Genomic DNA, 15,426 nt, shown 5'->3' with positions numbered 1-15,426 from the left:
CTCACACACTTTACTCTCTCTCTCCAGTCATCTCCAGTAACAGTCATCCCCAACACTGACCCTCACACTCACATACTTTACTCTCTCTCCAGTCATCTCCAGTAACAGTCATCCCCAACACTGACCCTCACACTCACACACACATTATAATAATTTCTTACTAAATAGTGCGTTAAACTGATGGAAGAGAGAGATATGATAACGATACCTGATAGCTTGTGCTACCAGGTCGGTTGCCGTGTTCCTCCATTAAGTCAATGTGACCTGACCTGACTAGGTTGGGTGCATTGGCAGGTATAGGTCAGCAATAGAAATAGTTAGGAGGAAGGGTGGGAACCCTGTCATATGTGGTATTTTGCCAAGGAGAGGAGTTGGAAATGAATGGTTGTCCAGGGTACTTGGTGTCAATTGCTGGCTGGACAAATACTGTAAGGAAAATGCGGTAACATTCATTGACAACTGGGACCTCTTCTATGGCAGAAATGACATGTATGCCAGGAATGGGGTTCACTTATCTAGGTCTGGGGTGGGAGCACTGGCAACTGCAGTGGAAGGAGCTGTTAGGACTTTAAACTAGGAATAGTTAGTGGTATGGGTTTTGGCAGGAAAACAGTGAAGTCCCAGTGTAGTAATATTATGAGTTCTATGGGAACTAGTAATAAGCAGAACGAGGTAGATATTGAAAAGCTAGTGACACTGGGTGATAAGGACAGTAATAGGTTTAGTAGAAAAACAGAGATGAGCAGGAAGGGTAAAGAGAAAGGAGAGTCTTTCAATGTTTATTATGCTAATAGCCGTAGTGCTAGGAATAAGATGGACGAGTTGAGATTAGTTGCTAGTGCAGGTAACATTGATGTATTTGCCTTAACTGAGACGTGGTTTAATTCAAAAAGTCGGGACATGCCTGCGGAATGTCACATTCAGGGTTTTAAATTGTTCCAAGTAGATAGAAGTATCGGGAAGGGGGGTGGGGTGGCATTGTATGTCCGAGATCGCTTGAACTGTTGCATAAAAACGGGTATTAAGTCTGAAGTAGCAAATACAGTCTGTTTGGATAGAATTTTCAGAGGGGCATGAAAAACTGATTTTAGGAGTGATATACCGTCCCCCAAACTTAGATAGGGACCAAGGGAGACTACTATGGGAGGGAATTGTTAAGGCCACAAGGCACGATAATGTAGTAATTCTAGGAGACTTTAACTTTAGTCACATTGATTGGAATTTCTTGACTGGGAATTTAGAATCATACGACTTCTTAGAAGTAGTTCAGGATTGTTTTTTTGAAGCAGTTTGTGACAGAACCTACAAGGAGAAATAACCTGCTTGACTTAGTTCTGGCAAACAATGAATCCCTTGTTAATAATTTAGAAATTTCAGAGGAACTGGGTGCTAGCGACCACAAATCAATTACATTTAGCATTGAATGGAAGTACGATAGTAGCGATAACTCAGTAACAGTCCCAGATTTTCGCTTAGCAGATTACGATGGGCTTAGAGAACACTTATCATCTGTTGACTGGGGTAACGAAGAGATCTATCAATATGACAGTTTTCTGAACACTATACATGCTGCTCAAAGAACGTTTATCCCGTATAAAGAAATTAGATCAAATAGAAATGACCCAAAATGGATGAATAATAGGCTCAAATATCTACTAGGGCATAACAAAAGAATTTATAGGCGTATCAAAAGAGGTGAGGGTCATCTTATGAATCAGTATATTGAAATTAAGAGGGACATTAAAAAGGGGATAAGAAAAGCTAAAAGGGACTATGAAATTAAAGGTGCTAGGGATTCTAAAACTAACCCAAAAAGTTTTTTCCAGGTCTATAGAACAAAAGTTAGAGATAAGATAGGTCCCCTTAAAAATAACTATGGGCATCTTACTGACAAAGAGAATGAAATGTGCTCAATTTTAAATAATTATTTTCTCTCGGTTTTTACACAGGAAGACACTAATAATATTCCGGTAATTAATTTTTATAGTGGATCAGAAGAAGATAAATTATGTAACATCACGGTCACTAGTGAAATGGTTGTGAAGCAGATAGACCGACTGAAGCAAATTAAGTCACCGGGTCCTGATGAGGTTTTTTCAAGGGTTCTTAAGGAATGCAAAATGGAAGTCTGTGAACCATTAACTAATATTTTTAATTTATCTCTTCAAACAGGTGTAGTGTCTGATATGTGGAAGATGGCTAATGTAATTCCTATTTTTAAAACAGGGGACAAGTCGTTACCGTCAAATTACCGCCCAATAAGCCTGACCTCAATTGTAGGCAAATTACTAGAGTCAATTATAGCTGAGATTATAAGAAGCCATCTCGATAAGCATAGCTTGAATAATGATACTCAGCATGGATTCACAAGAGGCCGGTCTTGTCTAACTAATTTATTAACTTTCTTCAGTAAAGCTTTTGAGGCTGTTGACCACGATAAAGTGTTTGATATTATTTACTTAGATTTTAGTAAGGCTTTTGATAGAGTTCCGCACCAAAGACTATTAAAGAAAGTGGCAGCTCATGGCATTGGGGGAAAAGTGCTCTCGTGGATCGAGTCATGGCTCACAGACAGGAAGCAGAGAGTGTCCATAAATGGGGTTAAATCCGAGTGGGGATCTGTAACTAGTGGCGTTCCACAGGGATCAGTCTTGGCCCCGTTGTTGTTTATATGTCAGTGACCTTGATGAGGGAATTACTAGTGATATGAGCAAATTCGCCGATGACACAAAGATAGGTAGGATAATTGATTCAAACGTAGACGTTAGGGAACTTCAGGAGGATTTAAACAAACTATATTCTTGGTCGGAAAAGTGGCAGATGCAGTTCAATGTAGATAAATGCAAGGTTCTTAAGCTCGGGAGTGTCCAAAACCCTAGCACTTATAAGTTAAATGATGTAGTACTTAAGAACATAAGAACATAAGAAAGGAGGAACACTGCAGCAGGCCTGTCGGCCCATACTAGGCAGGTCCTTTACAATTCATCCTACTAACAACATTTGACCAACCCAATTTTCAGTGCCACCCAAGAAACAAGGTCCGATGTGCAAGTCCCTCTCAAATCCAACCCCTCCCACTCATGTACTTATCCAACCTAAATTTGAAACTACCCAAAGTCCCAGCCTCAATAACCCAACTAGGTAGACTGTTCCACTCATCAACTACCCTATTTCCAAACCAATACTTTCCTATGTCCTTTCTAAATCTAAACTTATCTAATTTAAATCCATTACTGCGGGTTCTCTCTTGGAGAGATATCCTCAAGACCTTGTTAATATCCCCTTTATTAATACCTATCTTCCACTTGTACACTTCGATCAGGTCTCCCCTCATTCTTCGTCTAACTAGTGAATGTAACTTGAGAGTCTTCAATCTTTCTTCATAAGGAAGATTTCTAATGCTATGTATTAATTTAGTCATCCTACGCTGAATGTTTTCTAACGAATTTATGTCCATTCTGTAATATGGAGACCAGAATTGAGCTGCATAATCTAGGTGAGGCCTTACTAATGATGTATAAAGCTGCAGTATGACCTCTGGACTTCTGTTGCTTACACTTCTTGATATAAATCCCAGTAATCTATTTGCCTTATTACGTACGCTTAGGCATTGCTGTCTTGGTTTAAGGTTGCTGCTTACCATAACCCCCAAGTCCTTTTCGCAATCTGTATGGCTAAGTTCTACATTATTTAACTTATAAGTGTTAGGGTTATGGACACTCCCGAGCTTAAGAACCTTGCATTTATCTACATTGAACTGCATCTGCCACTTTTCTGACCAAGAGTAGAGTTTGTCTAAATCCTCCTGAAGTTCCCTAACATCTACGTTTGAATCAATTATCCTACCTATCTTCGTGTCATCGGCGAATTTGCTCATATCACTAGTAATTCCTTCATCAAGATCATTGATATATATTATAAACAACAACGGGCCCAAGACTGATCCCTGTGGAACCCCACTTGTTACTGATCCCCACTCGGATTTAACCCCATTTATGGACACTCTTTGCTTCCTGTCTGTGAGCCATGATTCGATCCACGAGAGCATCCTTCCCCCAATGCCATGAGCTGCTACTTTCTTCAACAGTCTTTGGTGCGGAACTCTATCAAATGCCTTACTAAAATCTAAGTAAACAATATCAAATTCTTTATCGTGGTCAACAGCCTCAAAAGCTTTACTGAAGAAAGTTAATAAATTAGTTAGACAAGACCGGCCTCTTGTGAATCCATGCTGAGTATCATTAATCAAGCTATGCTTATCGAGATGGCTTCTTATAATCTCAGCTATAATTGACTCTAGTAATTTGCCTACAATTGAGGTCAGGCTTATTGGGCGTTAATTTGACGGTAACGACTTGTCCCCTGTTTTAAAAATAGGAATTACATTAGCCATCTTCCACATATCAGACACTACACCTGTTTGAAGAGATAAATTAAAAATATTAGTTAATGGTTCACAGACTTCCATTTTGCATTCCTTAAGAACCCTTGAAAAAACCTCATCAGGACCCGGTGACTTAATTTGCTTCAGTCGGTCTATCTGCTTCACAACCATTTCACTAGTGACTGTGATGTTACATAATTTATCTTCTTCTGATCCACTATAAAAATTAATTACCGGAATATTATTAGTGTCTTCCTGTGTAAAAACCGAGAGAAAATAATTATTTAAAATTGAGCACATTTCATTCTCTTTGTCAGTAAGATGCCCATAGTTATTTTTAAGGGGACCTATCTTATCTCTGACTTTTGTTCTATAGACCTGGAAAAAACTTTTTGGGTTAGTTTTAGAATCCCTAGCAACTTTAATTTCATAGTCCCTTTTAGCTTTTCTTATCCCCTTTTTAATGTCCCTCTTAATGTCTATATACTGATTCATAAGATGACCCTCGCCTCTTTTGATACGTCTATAAATTCCTTTCTTATGCCCTAGTAGATATTTCAGCCTATTATTCATCCATTTTGGGTCATTTCTATTTGATCTAATTTCCTTATAATGGATAAACGTTCTTTGAGCAGCATGTATTGTGTTCAGAAAACTGTCATATTGATAGCTCTCTTCGTTACCCCAGTCAACAGATGATAAGTGTTCTCTAAGCCCATCGTAATCTGCTAAGCGAAAATCTGGGACTGTTACTGAGTTATCCCTACTATCATACTTCCATTCAATTCTAAATGTAATTGATTTGTGGTCGCTAGCACCCAGTTCCTCTGAAACTTCTAAATTATTAACAAGGGATTCATTGTTTGCCAGAACTAAGTCAAGCAGGTTATTACCCCTTGTAGGTTCTGTCACAAACTGCTTCAAAAAACAATCCTGAACTACTTCTAAGAAATCGTATGATTCTAAATTCCCAGTCAAGAAATTCCAATCAATATGACTAAAGTTAAAGTCTCCTAGAATTACTACATTATCGTGCCTTGTGGCCCTAACAATTTCCTCCCATAGTAGTCTCCCCTGGTCCCTATCTAAATTTGGGGGACGGTATATCACACCTAAAATTAATTTTTCATGCCCCTCTGAAAATTCTATCCAAACAGACTCTGTATGTGTTACTTCAGACTTAATACCCGTTTTTATGCAACAGTTCAAGCGATCTCGGACATACAATGCCACCCCACCCCCCTTCCCGATACTTCTATCTACTTGGAACAATTTAAAACCCTGAATGTGACATTCTGCAGGCATGTCCCGACTTTTTGAATTAAACCACGTCTCAGTAATGGCAAATACATCTATGTTACCTGCACTAGCAACTAGTCTCAACTCGTCCATCTTATTCCTAGCACTGCGACTATTTGTGTAATAAATATTTAATGACCCTCCTCTCTCTTTACCCTTCCTGCTCCTTTCTGTTATTCCACTAAACCTATTACTGTCCTTGTCAATTAGTGCCACTGGCTTTCCAATATCAACCTCATTTTGCCTATTACTAGTTCTCCTAGTACTCATGTTACTACCCTGCGACTTCACAGTTTTCCCGCCAAAACCCATACCACTAACTATTCCTAGTTTAAAGACCTAACAGCTCCCTCCACTGCGTTGGCCAGTGCTCCCACCCCACACCTAGATAAGTGAACCCCATCCCTGGCATACATGTCATTTCTGCCATAGAAGAGGTCCCAGTTGTCAATGAATGTTACCGCATTTTCCTTACAGTATTTGTCCAGCCAGCAAATACTGTAAGGAAAATGCGGTAACATTCATTGACAACTGGGACCTCTTCTATGGCAGAAATGACATGTATGCCAGGGATGGGGTTCACTTATCTAGGTGTGGGGTGGGAACACTGGCCAACGCAGTGGAGGGAGCTGTTAGGTCTTTAAACTAGGAATAGTTAGTGGTATGGGTTTTGGCGGGAAAACTGTGAAGTCGCAGGGTAGTAACATGAGTACTAGGAGAACTAGTAATAGGCAAAATGAGGTGGATATTGGAAAGCCAGTGGCACTAATTGACAAGGACAGTAATAGGTTTAGTGGAATAACAGAAAGGAGCAGGAAGGGTAAAGAGAGAGGAGGGTCATTAAATATTTATTACACAAATAGTCGCAGTGCTAGGAATAAGATGGACGAGTTGAGACTGTTGCATATGTGTCTTACCTAACAACCTGTCGGTATTTTATACCATTTTAATATACCTAACTGTTACATATGTGTCTTACCTAACAACATTATTATTATTGTTATTATAGCAGTATATAAGTATTTGGGAGTTAGATAAGTGTTGTGAGTGGCATCCTGGAATAAGCCGAGGTAGGACAGTGGCTCATTACAGTGAGTTTAACGGTGTACAAACTAGACTGGTAGGTATGTGGGATCCCACGAGGCTAGTTATGTATACAACTGGTCGCTGGTAGTGAAGGTGTTGTGTTGGGTGATGCTCCCTCCCTACTTCTCTCCCTGCCTCTCTCCCTACCTCCCTCCCTGCCACAGCTAGGTAAGTACACGCATCTTGTGTGCATTAACCCTGCCTGGGTCACTCACTTGTGCACCAACCCTGCCTGGGTCACTCACTTGTGCACCAACCCTGCCTGGGTCACTCACTTGTGCACCAACCCTGCCTGGGTCACCCACTTGTGCACCAACCCTGCCTGGGCCACCCATCTGTGCACCAACCCTGCCTGGGCCACCCATCTGTGTACCAACCCTGCCTGGGCCACCCATCTGTGCACCAACCCTGCCTGGGTCACCTCCTGCAACACTGCACCAGCGCTCAACAAACACCTTTGCAATATAAGCAACAAGTGATAATGCTGGTCACATCCCGACTCACTGAGTGTGTATTCACCCAGGAAAAAGAACGCCTCTCTATTTTTTCCTCTCTTCCTCTCTCACTTGCTCAAAGAAAGCTGACCTAGTTCAGAGTTTTTAGTACGCAGCTTCGGGAGTTGTCTGGGGAATGAGTGTAGATGTGAGTGGAATTATTTACACACACACATACACACACACACACATACACACACACATACACACACACACACATGGGAAGTGATGTAGTGGAGGAAGGATCCATACATAGCTTTAAGAAGAGGTATGATAAAGCTCATGGAGCAGGATGAGTGACCTAGTAGCGGCCAGTGAATAGGGGGGCCAGGAGCTGTGAATCGAGCCCTGCAACAACAACTAGGTGAGTACACACACACACACGTCAAGAATTATTAAAAAAAAACACACATATAACCTGCACATAGAAGAGAGGAGCTTACGACGACGTTTCGGTCCAATTTGGAACGAAGTCGGACAGAAACGTCGTCGTGAGCTCTTCTCTCTTCTATGTGCAGGTTATTTGTGTATTATTCCAGTCTGAGTATTGAGTCTTTGTCTTCTTTAAACAATAAAAAGTACACACAGTATTATGACTGGAACGAATTACCATAATCCCACACGTTGGTCAACTAGTTATCTCTGTGTCTGTAAATCACTGTCAGTTATCACTAGTCAGTAAATCACCACCAGAAGTTGTCACTAGTCATCTGTAAATCACATCCAGTTATCATTTGTCATCTGTAAATCACAGTCAGATATCACTAGTCATCTGTAAATCACATCCAGTTATCATTTGTCATCTGTAAATCACAGTCAGATATCACTAGTCATCTGTAAATCACAGTCAGATATCACTAGTCATCTGTAAATCACAGTCAGATATCATTTGTCATCTGTAAATCACAGTCAGATATCACTAGTCATCTGTAAATCACAGTCAGATATCACTAGTCACCTGTAAATCACAGTCAGTTATCATTTGTCATCTGTAAATCACAGTCAGATATCACTAGTCACCTGTAAATCACAGTCAGTTATCATTTGTCATCTGTAAATCACAGTCAGATATCACTAGTCATCTGTAAATCACAGTCAGATATCATTTGTCATCTGTAAATCACAGTCAGATATCATTTGTCATCTGTAAATCACAGTCAGATATCACTAGTCATCTGTAAATCACAGTCAGTTATCATTTGTCATCTGTAAATCACAGTCAGATATCACTAGTCATCTGTAAATCACAGTCAGATATCACTAGTCATCTGTAAATCACAGTCAGATATCACTAGTCATCTGTAAATCGCAGTCATCAGCTATCAGTAGTTGCGGTGAATACTTGTATAATTCGCGTGATTTATGTAAACTTTTGTTGATTTACGCGAGAGTTTCTAGCATGGATGATCGTGACTCGCGGGGCGCGACGGGAAGACCATCGCGAGGGGGAACAAAGGTGTGGCTGGATGAAGGTGTGATTGAAAAAAGGTGTGGCTAGAAAAAAGGTGTGGTTGTAAAAAAAGGTGGATGGTAATAAAGTGCATGTAACTGTAATAATGAGGCTGACAGAAAAAAGCACTTGACGGGAAATCTGGCTGACACCATTTTTTTTTTTTACGGTAAAAGGCGTGTGCGACGCGAAAAATATATTTGGCGCGAGAAACTTGTTTTGGCGGGAAATAAAACAACTTGGAGGGAAATAAACTAATTTGGCGGTAAACTGTGCTTTGGCGGGAAAAAAAACTTGGCGGGGGGAATAAACAAGTGCTTAGCAGGCCAAAATTTCAAATATTTAAAGTTTCTCATACCTTTTGTCCTCATTATTATCTGTAAACACTGATTACTTACTCAACACACAGTTAATGTTTTTGTAAATACATTGAATATTGTGTAAACACTCTGTGCTGCTGTCTTCAGCCAGAGTGTAAACAAGATCCAGTCGTGTTATTGTTAAACAAACACTGGAGATGTAGAGGTGGACACACACACACACACACACACACACACACACACACACACACACACACACATACACACACATATACTCAAGGTAAATAAGTGTGGCCACACACATTTCAGGTAAACTAGTGTGGTCACAAACACTTGGTAAACAAGAAAAGTGTGGTTACCTACTGTTTCTAGGAAGAAGAGGACGCTACGAGCATCACATGTAAACATTACAAGGATGTATACAACGAGAGGTGTTTCTCCCTCACCGCTCATACACTAACAGCCGAATTCAGTCCCTGTTTCAGGGAATCGAGTCTTCTTAAGTGTTGACGAACGTGTGATGTGCAGTCTTAATAACCCTCGTTTAATATATAGCCTTACGATCCCATCAACCAACCATCCTCACGCATTTCTTGAGACATAAGTATATGTTAATAACACTGGACCAGAGTATACATTCCGTTCTTGAACACACAACGAACCTGTCGATTCCTACGGTGGAGCGCCTTGGTGTTAGCGAAGATCTCTTGATCCAAGGAACTGGATCTACCCCCCTTCTGCTTTCTCGGATGAAATTACATCCTACCCCACCCACCCCAAGCGCTATAAGGCCCCTACGGGTCTCAGCAGCTGCAGGAACTGGTCGTTAGTGCAGCTGGCTAAGGCTTCAACTAGTGGTATCATGATGGTTGGGCCATGGTTCTTCCTCAGGCACAGTTCTGCTAAGAACTTCATCGTTAACCTCAAGGCTGCTCGTCGTTAACCCTAAGGCTGCTCGTTTTCATTCCTAGAGCGAAATGAAAGTTCCATTCAGCGCTTTATAAGAAACGTTACAGATTTTTTTTAACAGGAGTAAACAGCCTCGTAAAGAGTGAAGTCAAAGGCTACAGCAATCTTCTACATAAAAAAAAAACTTATTTAGCTGTGTTTTCTCGAAAAAATTACGCTAATAAGGAAGTACTGTAGCCCCAAGATGACAGTATAATGTGAGAATTTTCTACTTTACGATGGTCATTTAGGCTACAGCTCTCCTGCCATGATACAGTAGTGTAGTCCCTAAAATATGTATTAAATTCATCGCACGCTCACACACAGATAAACAGATCATTACATAAATAACCTCCACGTAAGAGAGAGAAGCTTATGACGACGTTTCGGTCCGACTTGGACCATTTACAAAGTGAAGATTGAGACACTTATGCAACATATGGGAATCTTTATTCAGGAAACGTTTCGCCACACAGTGGCTTCATCAGTCCAATACAAAGTAGAAAGGCGTAAGGAGAGGAGGAGTTTGAGGTAATCAGTCCCTCAGCCTGGAGTCGATGTGTTCAGTCCATCAGTCTTGTAGAATATACAGCATAGGGCCGTAGACGTGGCTTATATACTGTAGTGAGGTGAGGTGAAGCAGGAGGAGGCGGGGTCATAGTGGTACCATCCACTAGTCGAGGTAGGTCTTCGTCTATATGTTGGACAAGTGTTGAAGAATTCTTTGTAACAAGATCCCATAATGCTGCAGTGTTCGTCAACACTAAGACTGATGGACTGAACACATCGACTCCAGGCTGAGGGACTGATTACCTCAAACTCCTCCTCTCCTCACACCTTCTGCTTTGTATTGGACTGATGAAGCCACTGTGTGGCGAAACGTTTCCTTAATAAAGATTCCCATATGTTGCATAAGTGTCTCAATCTTCAACTTGTCGGTTTTTCGAACCATTCATCACAACTGTCAGACACTGCAGCATCATGGGATCTTGTTACAAAAAATTCTTCAACACTTGTCCAACATTTGGACGAAGACCTACTTCGACTAGTGGATGGTACCACTATGACCCCGCCTCCTCCTGCTTCACCTCACCTCACTACAGTATATAAGCCACGTCTACGGCCCTATGCTGTACATTCTACAAGATTGATGGACTGAACACATCGACTCCAGGTTGAGGGACTGATTACCTCAAACTCCTCCTCTCCTTACACCTTTCTACTTTGTATTGGACTGATGAAGCCACTGTGTGGCGAAACGTTTCCTGAATAAAGATTCCCATATGCTGCATAAGTGTCTCAATCTTCAACTTGTCGGTTTTTCAAACCATTCAAGTCGGACCGAAACGTCGCCCCAAGTTTCTCTCTCCTATGTGCGGGTTATTTGTGTATTGTTCCAGTCACGGTATTATGCCTTTCTGTTCTCTAGATAACCAGCCCTAGATTCACGTACTCTGTGACCGCGGATTCACGTAGGTGCCAGATCACTCTTAGAAGAGTGATTGTGGCCCCGTCTAGTAAAGACAGTGGGGATGGCCTCATCTTCACGCTGCTCACACCCTAATCAAGGAGTGTAGGATGACCTTGACCCACACACGTCAATGCACAACACGGACGCAACATGTCAATCACTATCATTTTACTGCATGCGAGGCACGCAGGTCACACACACAGCTTCCTCTGTCGGGGTAAGGAAGGTTCTTGCTCCAGTTATCCGACGCTGGATTACACGGTGCCCTGTGACCTAGTGACAAAAGCTCTCGCTTAACACACTGAGGGTCCCGGTTCGATTCCAGGCTAGGGTGGAAACTTTGTGCATACTTCCTTATATCGGTTGTTCATGTTCACCCATCAGTAAAATGGGTACCTGGGAGTTAGTCGACTGGTGTGGGTCGCATCCTGGAACAAAACTGACCTAACTTGCGGGAAATACTCTGCATAACAACAGGCTTTCTATATGTTAGTATGTCATTGATGTTAGCTAGGACTGTGTACCTTGTACATATACTTGTACAAATAAAGATATATTATAGTATTAATATTATTATTTAAAACAACGGCAAAAAATGCGCTTATATTATGCAAACTAAGTTGTAAAATAAAGGAGGGTACAGGTAGGGCTTGAACTCCTGGCCGGCGCATGAACCACTGTCATTTGTTTACAATCGTGTCATTGCAATTTCATGAGTCGAGTTCTAGAATATTTTTTACTCTTAAAGAACCAGAAAACTTAAGTTTATGCCTTACAAGTATTGGATAGATTATGAGGCTCGTACATTACAGAAACAATCAGAGTAGATGACGTGTTGGTCACCGTTTACAGGAACCACAACAACCAACTGGATGTTAGTTATATTGAGAGAAGATAACAGCACACACACACACACACACACACACACACACACACACACACACACACACACACACACACACACACACACACACACACACACAAGATCCTGCTACTACAGCAGCAAGATTACAGTCATAGTTGCGACGTGCTTCATCGTCCTCCCTCGTCAACTGCTCTGCTACATATACATTCATCACTGACACTTTTCCGGGAAATATAATGTTCAATTTTCCTTTGACTAAATTACTTGACCAGTTACAATGACTGTGTTACACAAGTGTGTGTGTGTGTGTGTGTGTGTGTGTGTGTGTGTGTGTGTGTGTGCAACATTACTGCCATATCTCCCTCACACCTTCAACACTGTATCACTCACACCTGCCGCACCTACCTTCCAGTCATTCATTATTATGTTAACAGGGAGAGCGTTAAACCTGGAAGGGTCAAACCGCGTCTGTGAGGACGTAGTTATATTTGATGAAAGAGAGAAAGTTATTCCATCTCTCGTCTCGTCTCCCTGAGTACATCAACACACAACACAACTCACAAAATCAACACATTACACTCACCCTCACTCAAATACTCTTTAAAATTGCCTTCATCTTCTTCTTTCACTCTGGTAATCACATGCAGGAAAAAAGTGCGAGCAACCTCACGTTTCCGGTACATTAGTGTCCCCCTATGACCAGCGTGGCTACCAGACAAGGATTCTAACCAACTTTCCATAGGAGAATGAGAAAGGGAACGCTGCACTAGTAATATATATATATATATATATATATATATATATATATATATATATATATATATATATATATATATATATATATAGATAGATAGATAGATAGATAGACAGACAGATAGATAGATAGATAGATAGAACGGAGACACCCCGTAAGTTAAAAGAAAGTCAGGAACGAGCCCTAGAGCTGGAGCGCAACACCCACACATTTAGGTAAATACGGCTTCACACTGACACACTGACCAAAACAGCAGCTACTATCTTACTCTGTCAACATGACACTCTCGCCTGCACCAGGGAGAAATTACATCCCCAGGCCAGTTACGTCTTGAAGTGAACTGACTCGGGAAGTGAAATCAGGCAGTGAACTGACTCAAGCAGTTAACTGACTCAAGCAGTGAACTGAGTCAAGCAATTAACTGACTTAGGCAATGAACTGACTCGGACAGTGAAATGACTCAGTGAACTGACTCATGCAGTGAACTGAATCAAGCAGTGAACTAAATCAAGCAGTGAACTGAGTCAGGCAGAGAACTGACTCAGGCAGAGAACTGACTCAGTAAAGAGGCTGGTGCAGTCTTCAATATGCCCTCAGTGAACGATGACTGACGACACAACACAAAATAAACTCCCTAACTTTATATGTCTTCAAAATGATATATAGGTAATTGGAGTAATTTTTTTAATAACATCGAGAAAGTGAACTTTCTAAACTTAAAGTGTGAATTTCACCTGAAGGAAAGTTATAGTTTAATCTTTATAGAGACAATGTTTACACTTTATTAACTTAAATTGATGAAATTACACACATACAGTCATACAAGCGCAGTCATACACACAGTCACTTGCTCCAAGTGGAGAGAGCAGCAGTAATAGGGTGGGAAAAACCAAACTACAAAAGGGGGAACTACTCAGGCTTGAGGAACTTCTTTCAAGACATTCAGTGGGAGAGGGAACTGACAGGAAAACCAGTACAAGAAATGATGGACTATGTGGCAACAAAATGCAAGGAGGCAGAGGAGAGGTTTGTTCCCAAGGGAAACAGAAATAATGGGAAGAACAGAACGAGTCCTTGGTTCACCCAAAGGTGTAGGGAGGCAAAAACTAGGTGTACTAGAGAATGGAAAAGGTACAGAAGACAGAGAACTCAGGAAAATAAAGAGATTAGCCGAAGAGCCAGAAACGAATATGCACAGATAAAAAGGGAGGCTCAGAGACAATATGAAAATGACATAGCATCAAAAGTCAAGACTGACCCGAAGCTGTTGTACAGCCACATCAGGAGGAAAACAACAGTCAAGGACCAGGTAATCAGACTGAGGAAGGGTGATGGGGAATTCACAAGAAACGACCGGGAAGTATGTCAGGAGCTCAACACAAGATTTAAAGAAGTATTTACAGTGGAAACCAGTAGGACTCCAGGAAATCAGAGCAGGGGGGTGCACCAGCAAGTGCTGGATGAGGTACATATAACCAAGGAGGAGGTGAAGAAGCTGCTATGCGAACTTGACACCTCAAAGGCGGTGGGACCAGACAACATCTCTCCGTGGGTCCTTAAAGAGGGAGCAGAGATATTGTGTGTACCGTTAACAAAGATCTTCAACACATCATTTGAAACTTGGCAACTCCCCGAGGTATGGAAGATGGCAAATGTAGTCCCAATTTTTAAAAAGGGAGACAGGCATGAGGCACTAAACTACAGACCTGTATCACTAACGTGTATAGTATGCAAGGTCATGGAGAAGATCATCAGGAGGAGAGTGGTGGAGCACCTGGAAAGAAACAAGTGTATAATTGATAACCAGCATGGTTTCAGGGAGGGAAAATCCTGTGTCACAAACCTACAAGAGTTTTATGACAAGGTGACAGAAGTAAGACAAGAGAGAGAGGGGTGGATCGACTACATTTTTTTGGACTGCAAGAAGGCCTTCGACACAGTTCCTCACAAGAGGTTACTGCAAAAGCTAGAGGATCAGGCACACATAACAGGAAAGGCACTGCAATGGATCAGAGAATACCTGACAGGGAGGCAACAACGAGTCATGGTACGTGACGAGGTGTCAGAGTGGGCGCCTGTGACAAGCGGGGTTCCACAGGGGTCAGTCCTAGGACCTGTGCTGTTCTTGGTATATGTGAATGACATAACGGAAGGGATAGACTCAGAAGTGTCCTTGTTTGCAGACGATGTGAAGTTAATGAGAAGAATCAAATCGGATGAGGATCAGGCAGGACTACAAAGAGACCTGGACAGGCTACAAGCCTGGTCCAGCAACTGGCTCCTTGAGTTTAACCCTGCCAAATGCAAAGTCATGAAGACTGGGGAAGGGCAAAGAAGACCACAGACACAATATAG

Source organism: Cherax quadricarinatus, chromosome 46 (assembly GCF_038502225.1).
Source record: "Cherax quadricarinatus isolate ZL_2023a chromosome 46, ASM3850222v1, whole genome shotgun sequence".
NCBI lineage: Eukaryota > Metazoa > Arthropoda > Malacostraca > Decapoda > Parastacidae > Cherax > Cherax quadricarinatus.
The sequence above is the reverse complement of the archived record's forward strand: the minus strand, read 5'-3'. Positions refer to the sequence as shown.